Here is an 8,419-nt window from a genome sequence, read left to right as displayed (position 1 = left end):
CGATGGTGTAGTGGGCAGCACTTTGACATCTAGTGTTTTCACACTTTCGGCGACCCGAGTTCGATTCCCGGCTTGTGTGGACATCACAACGTTTCCCTTCGTTGCTGAGCAGTTCTGCTCCTGCTTTTGTTTGTAACTGAAAAAGTTCTGCAAGTGTTGGCATTAAGGCATTTTAGTGGTGCCTGTCGTTCACCTCTTTCAGAGTTTGACCATCACCACTTTCAGCCTCAACAACTAAAAAGCAAGTTTCTTCTAAAACAGCTGCACAGGGGTTTTTGCGTCATTTTAAAGACAACATTTCTCCTGTGTAGACAAGTGTGTTTGCATCTTTTTAAAGATGGCTGCCCACTGTGGGAACATGACCATCACAGTCTTAAGGTCGAGACTCACTACCTCAAGAGGGGTGGAGTTCCCATCCTGATGCCCTGGTCAAAGCTGCCCTCTAAGAGGTAAGCTGCGCTGGGCTCGGGGAGCCCTGGCCTGAGGGTAACAGTGAAGGCTTCTTGGCTAAGCAAAAACCCACCGAGAACCCTTACTCCTCAAGATCACAGCCAGTAGAGATGTTGGGGCAAGTGGCATGGCTTCACTCAGCAGGTTTTGGCCACACAAAAGCAGACTTAAGCCATTTAACACATGCTGCCCCGGCGGAAAGCTACTGCGCCCCACCAGCAGGGTCCTCCTACATCTGCTCCCATGCAGCAGCAGCCTCCATCCAAGCAGCGCCGTGAAGCCGGACGTGGAAGACCGCCCAGCCCGCAAAGCCTGGCGGTAACCTAGAGATGGAAGATACTGCTCTTCAGGAAGTGACGCACCACTCCCATCTTTAGAGGACGGCTGGGTGGAGAATCCTTTGTTGATTTTCCCTATTTCTAGGTCTAAAGAGGGCTCGAAGAGTGATAGACCATACAGACCTGTATCATCTTCATGTACACTGAACAGGGCACTCCACACAATGCCATTCAAAATGCTGACGCAGAAACGCATCATAATATGCATTCATTGCTTCGATTTGTTTGTAACTATTTACCTGAAGGATGCATTCATTCATGTCTTGAGTCTCCCCTGGCACAGGCTGTTTATGCACTCCAAGGGGCACGCATATCAGTACAAAGTTCTGTCCCGTCTCCCCACGATTTCACGAAGGTCCCATAAGAGAACACGGCATTCATATTCTAAACTTCTTTGACAACTGGCTCATTCTAGCCCCATCCCGAGAGTAGTTATGCGTTACCAGGGACCTGGTGCTCAGGCACTTTGCCCAATTGAGCCTTCGGGTCAAGTGGGAGAAGAGCAAACTTGCACCTGTGCAGCAAATCTCTTATCCTGGAATGGAACTGGACTCGGTCACACAGACAGCACGCCTTACACAGGAACATGTTTAGTGTTCAGGGCTTTTTAGCAGGTTCCCATCTCAAGAACTGGGGATGATTTTTGTAGCAGACCACACTTTCCTAGGACTAAATTAGCTCCTACTCCGGAGTAGGGTCTAACCAGCACAATGCAAACTATATGTGACATAAGTCTACGTTTATTTGCCAAAAGCATGATATCTAAGAGAAATAAATCAGATATTAAACTGGACCAGATCACAAGAGCTCATTTCCAAATGCCTATAATATTCTTCTGCTTACATATTGCATGGATCCCTCCTCCAAAGTAAATCTTTTGGTCTTTTTCACATTTATCTTCTGCTATAAATCCCATCACATAAGTCCAAAAGTAAATGGACATCTGTACTCAACAATCCACCGGGGAGCACTGGGATTTCTGATATCATTCATGCCTGTGGCACAAACACACAGGTTAAATTACGCAATTATGCTTCTTTAATGCCCAAGATTAAGCATCTTTCCTTCGAAAGTGCACCACCTGGATGCTGCCATATTTAGTTCATAAACACTGGCTTCAGAAAAACAGTTTGATTGCCAGTTGGCTCTTTATTTACAAGGTGTTGCTTCCTTTTTCATCGCCACCATGCTGAGCATGGCAACTTCTCACACTGAAATCTTCAATTAGATGCCTGCTACTCCTTATACAGGTATATATGGTTGTTCATGGTCAGAAGATCCACTGAGAGACAATCCACTTCATGTCAACCATCTTAAGATTTACCTGGAGGACAATGTAGAGTTTAAGGAGAAGTCTAAGAAGAACAAGCAATTACATTTCAAAAACGGAGAGTTAAGTGGCCCTGAAGCCTTAGGAGAATAATGACTCAGGAAGAAGCAAAGCCTTCGTTTATCACATGCAGTGGTGACGTTGGATCTCTAAACTGCGCTCTAACAGTTTCCACACAGAGGTCTTTGAACGTGGTGGTGGGCGAAAGAGGATTATCGCAGCGTTCAGATTGCCTGTTCAAAGAGAAGAACAAACAGCTACAGGGAACAAACAGATGCTGTACACTTAGAGTTAGCAAACATATCACTACAGCATCTCTCAAACACACCTGCAGAGAGACACTCAAACAGAAGAGCCCACACGCACATAACAAAACTGCTGTTAAAAATACCTATAATGATTACAGTATATTATTATTGTCACCATGACTTAGCAAACATCAGGACAGATAAATAAAATGCCAACCTCAAAGGCCAGACACATACATTTAGCATTATTAAGGTCCAAAATAAATAAGAGCAAATAAATACTCCAAATATTCTGCAATTTCTATTTCAATGACTACTCAGAGGATCCAAAAAAATTTCCTATTTAGTTTTAACAGCGATGCTTAAAGAAAAAATCACCAAGTTGCTATTGCCATGAAAACATTAGCATAAGTGTTTTTCTACCATTTTTCCCCAACATTAATTATAGTAAAGCAACAGTTTGAAGAAAGACTTATTAACTGAATTGAAGCGAGTTGAATTATTGTCTAGCAAGCACCCACTCCATATAAAAGAAAAATCATAAAGATCTATTTAATATCTAAATTATTTCTCATAGACATAAATTAGATTAAATAAAGAGCAAATCTTACAAATGACTCAGGGGCAGTTTCCCGGACAGGGTTTAGATTAATCCAGGACTTGGCCTTGGTTATATTAGGACATTGAAATAGTTTTTACAAACATACATTACAAATTAAAAACTGGTGTGGATCTTGAGGCAAAACAATGGCTGTGTCTCAATCAGCTCCCATGTTCAGTAAGGGTACTGATAAGGTAGTCAGCCATTTTAAGGGCTGTCTCAATTGCGAAATCCTTCAAGTACAAATTCCCACAACGCAACGCAAAACCATTGAGCATTGTGGTCCCTATGAAGCCTGGCGGGGCACTCCTACACTCTTAAAACAAATGTGTTAAAAACAACACAACATGTGTTATTTTTTACACATGTTTTGAGTGTGCGCAGGGACAACACATGTTGAGTTAAATTTAACACAGAATATGTGTTATAAAATGCAACACAAAAATGTGTTGCTTCAGTAAACACATTAATGTGTAACTTTCTATTAATCTAACACAACTGTGTGTTACCGAGTAATTGTTTAGTTTTAATATTAAAGAGAAAAAAAAACATATGATTTATAAACTTTAAATTATGAAATCAAGCAGACAACTATTGAATATTGTTCACAAACTATTTATTTGTAAAATAACAAATATTTGACAATTAATGCTTGCATGAAAATATGGTAGTACTCTATGTTGCTAGATGTATGCTAATTTAAATAAATGTAAGTGCAAGTATAATAACTTCAAACATACATTACATTGATACGTTTTAAAACACTATTTATAAAATAATTCATTGAATTTAAAAGCAACTGTGTTAAACATGTTGAATAGAACAATGTCTGAAATCGTTTCCAACATGCAAATTATCAAAAAATTTTAACTTGTCCTGAAACATTAACATGTTATCTTACATTTAGAAAAATACTTAAAATGAACTTGACAAGTGTATTCAAAGAAATTTCCGTCACAAAACATTTAGGGGCGGTTTCCCGGACAGTGGATTAGCTTAATCCAGGACTAGGTCTTAGTTTAATTAGGAAATATAACTGGTTTCAACAAAAAACATTACTGGTATGCATTTTGAGGCAAAACAAAGGACACTGATATATTTTAAGATATGTCAGTGCAAGTGGTTTTCAGTACCGCACAGGTCAGATTGTCAACATCAAGTGGAAAGGCAAAAGAATCGTTCATTGCAACAGTTACGTAGTGGCCTCCATGTCCTGAAGAACCGTTGGAAACCAACTGTGGCTGAGCTGATTTCAGACACCCTTTGATCATTTAGTAAGCAAAGACGTCACACTGCTACCAGCCTACACAAATGAAACAATGAACATCATTAGAAAATGTTGTTGCATGAAAATTACTTATTTTATATAAAGTTTAGAGTCACAAAGCCTACCGCCATCAACTCCCACAGGACTGACACAGCAGAATTCACACAGCAGAAGATGAACGAGTATCCTTAACATTGTATAACACAGCTCTCATATGGGTGTAGTAAACATGCAGGTCACATGCAAAATATAAATGAGAAAAAATTATTTAAAAAGGATTACTTTTATATCGTATTTTGAATGTTACATTTTAAACGTAATTTTCCAAATTAAACATTTGGAACAGAGATAGGAAATCATACCATTATGTTGACTGTCAGCTTTCTTCAATAAATGTCTGATGTCCATTTTCTTCTCTAAAGATGCTTTTTCCCTGAGTTTCTCAATAATTGTCACATTCCCATTTCTTCTTTCCCATCGGTAAGTCTGGAAAACTTGATGTCCCCCTTCAGTGAATTTAAAAAGAAATATTAATGTTGGAATTATGAAACACTTTGTGTAAAGTTATCTCCATTTAAATGCGGAGTGCACAATGTTTGAAAAACGCTTTGGAAAAGGAGACGGGCCGACTACCAAAACACATTTATAGCCAATCAGAAGTAAGGAGCGTGTCTACTAACCGACATCCTTGCCGGGTTGCTTATGTGTGGGGCGGGTCTTTTAAAAGAAGGTCCGGATTCTATTGGGGTAGGGGCGTGTTTGTTTAAGTGATTTCAAATATCAACATTGGCTTTCAAACATTGTGCACTCCGCCTTTAAGTATATTACAAACACTGGCATGTCCAGAAATTGGGGATATTCCTTAAAGATTTCACCAATAATTGGTGATTTTGTCATTACCTGTATCCATCTCCGTTGATGACTGAAGGTTTGGTCAATGGCATTCTTTATTGATGATGTCCTCTCACGTCAACTCCATTGAAGCTTCCGTCTGATGTTCTGTAGTCTCATTTTTATAAATCCACTGTGTGATGGCCCATCAAAAAAAAAAAAAAAAAATGCTCCTATCATGATCAATGCAAAAATAGCACTTAGTTAGAGTCAAGTACAGTTTTTATACACATTGTCAAGTAAGTAATTTCATACACATAAATGAAGTATGTAAAAGCATCCTTACGGTACATGTCCCTCTTTTTGACCAAATGAGACCATAATCCAAAAACACAATCTCCTTTGAGAGTGCCAGCTTTTCTTTTTCAGATGGATAGCTGAAAAAGATTACAAACAAACATTGACACAAGAATTGTGATTTACATCTAGTTAAGTATTACTGGGCAGTATTTATAACTCAATAGTGCAAAAACACTTTACAGCTAGTAGCACAAAACTACACTAATCTTATTCACGTAGCACTTTAGCCTTACTGCAGTGAAAGGTTCGTGAAGTTCGACTCTTACCATTAGACCACTACTCTCCCAGTAATTAATTGCGTCTTGTCTAACTTTATATTGAACGCGAGCGGCGCGACACGAAAATAAAAAACAGTATTATAAAATGTGGCTGTGCATCATCCAGAATGTACAGCATCACCGATTAATAATGAGTTTTACCGTCTTTTGTCTCGTCATGCCGCTCACAGGTGTACAGTACGTTAGGTACAGTGATGTGCATACTGTTCCACCGTGTGCTTAACCAAACGCGACGAGGCGTTGCGATAATCGAAAGGCATAATTTATAATGACCCGTCCTATAACGTAAGGACATAAACTGAAAAAAAAAAACCCGTTACCGCGTGTCACGTCTATTTAGGACACGGTGTTAACGATTTACTTTACAGTGCTGCAAGCAAGTGTCACACATATTACTAACACGTAGTCCAATGTGCCTTTCATTAAACAACAATGACTGTTAACATGAATCTCCAAACGTAACTTTGCAAAACGAGCGAGCATTTAACGTTACCATAATAAAGTTTAAATTAACAGTCTCCTGCACAATTAATACGAAAGTTTCTTACACTATATGAAAAATAGATATCATATTATAACTGTAATTTTTAATTTAATTTCTTACCTGATGCAGACAGGAACATTCGTCACGCCCTCTTGACTGGAAAGGCGGTTGGAAAAGAAAGTCACTGCGCAGGCGCAACACAATAAGCGTTGTGTGTTTGTTTTTTCAATAAAACAAATTCAAAACAGACTGCCAGCCAAGGCTCAATAATAATGACCATGATTTTCATAATAATTAAATAAAAATAACACACGCAAAAAATACAATTAAAAATACAATAATGCGTAGTTGTCTGTCCATGTGAAACGTCATCAGCAGATTCGTGTGAACTTATGACAGCCACCAATGGAAGAGAACGCCTGCATAATGTTTGAAATATTACTCTTATTGTGTCACAAAGTGTATGTTCAAAAGCTTTTTAGGCGAGAATGTATGAATAAAAAGTTCAAATTTGCGGTCGGTTTATAAAGAGAGCGTTTATTAAAAAATCTGCCCCGACTTTTTCGGAGTTCTGATCCAGACAACCAACAGGTACTTAGCGCTCATGTACTCCGCCCAACGCAGCTTGATCTCGGCAAGGCCCTGTGAAAATCACCGCTGGCCGCTGGGTGTTATGTGTTAGTAGTGGTTAACAGTGTTATATATATTTTATTTTCGGTACTGTCTTATGGACAATCTTTGGTCTCATAAATATATTATCTGTTCCTGGGCAAATCGTTTTGACTAAGGACAAAGTTGCATTGTAAAACTTTATATTTTTTATTTAACTTTGTGGTGAAGTGCAGACTTATTTGTGCTTTTGACCGAACTTGCTTGTATATTTCCTGTTGCACAAACATCTTATACTTGATAAAGGAATGTGTTATATATGATATTTGGTTTTTATAACAAACAAAAGTACAGGATAATCAGTGTCAGTGCACGCTGCCTAAATCACTTTTTTTATGAAAACGACAGGATATAGTGTTTTATATCACATTTTTTCGTGTTAATTCGTTTAAATATAAATCGTCATTAAACTACAATAATTATGCATTTCATTTTATTTTGTACTGGTTAACGTGTTTTACACATTCATTGTGTAAGCAGTAAAGCATAATATTTACACATTATGTGTCAGTTCCAACACAAAAATGTGTTAGAATCCTTTTACACATATTTTGTGTTAATTTTTAACACATCAATTTTAAGAGTGTACATACTTCCGCTAAATTTCATTTTCCGTCAGTACTACGTCTGGGCTTTCGGTCTATTTTTGTAGGACCAATCAGCGAACAGAGGGGAGTGGCTGAGAATGATGACGTTGAGGTCGTGCGTCAGTTTGAGTTGTAGTTCAGTAATGGCAGCGGAGAAAGACGTGAGAAAAGCTATTCGGTCTGTTGTTGCAAAACTGTCGAATATACAGAAGTTAAAGCCGGAGCAAGAACAATGTTTGCAAAGTTTTGTTGGTCTGATCATTCGGAGTTGTTGTTTCCATCCGGTTTCGGGCATGATATACATCAGGACCACACGTTAGCGATTGCCTATGGCAGATCCTGAGTGACTCTGGGCAGATTGAATAGTGTTGAACTTTAACAAAGAACCCGCTTACAAGGAAGTAAACGTTTCTCAATGGAGAGAGGCCAGACTCTCTGTACAAATGAAATGAATGAGAGTCTGGTAGAACCAGGCTAGTCCCTATATGTTCCCTTACTGGAAATCACGTGACTTTTTCTGAAGCTCTCCAACTCAATAAACATCATGAAATGCGACAGAATTTTTATAACGACAAACATTTTTTTTTAGTTTTAATATAAACACAGATTAGTCAGGAAGGGATCACAATCTACTTAATGGTAAAATGTAATATTCTTCCAAATTCATGCACGGATATGTAAGAGAATAATAAAAAGTGTTTTTATAATATACTTTATTACCTTAAGTGTTTACAAAATTAAGTCAGAGAGATGTTTATTTTGCTCGTTGTTGATGAATAACAGATGTGAAATATCAGAACGCGCTTAAGCAGCAAATGTGTCCCAATGTGAAGTGAGCTAGGGTCCTTTCCAATGCCCAAATTTGCGTACACGATATACCGATTCACCACCTTGTGAGCTAGGGAGCGGATTGAGAAACAGCCAATGGTACTGATATATTTTTAAGTGCACGATATGATCTCATGAGAATATGTGT

General features: G+C 38.4%; 1 long non-coding RNA gene across 1 annotated transcript; it reads right to left on the bottom strand.

The window, feature by feature from the left end:
- Positions 1-4,463: 4,463 nt before the first annotated feature.
- LOC141369546 (uncharacterized) lies at positions 4,464-6,755 on the bottom strand. The gene is made up of 3 exons (XR_012373343.1): positions 5,412-6,755; positions 5,135-5,298; positions 4,464-4,740 (listed from the first exon to the last, which is right to left on the bottom strand). It is a non-coding gene; the product is annotated as an uncharacterized lncRNA (long non-coding RNA).
- Between the last annotated feature and the right edge of the window lie 1,664 nt (positions 6,756-8,419).

This window comes from Misgurnus anguillicaudatus, chromosome 14 (assembly GCF_027580225.2).
Source record: "Misgurnus anguillicaudatus chromosome 14, ASM2758022v2, whole genome shotgun sequence".
NCBI lineage: Eukaryota > Metazoa > Chordata > Actinopteri > Cypriniformes > Cobitidae > Misgurnus > Misgurnus anguillicaudatus.
This window is presented reverse-complemented; position numbering and strand designations above follow the sequence as displayed.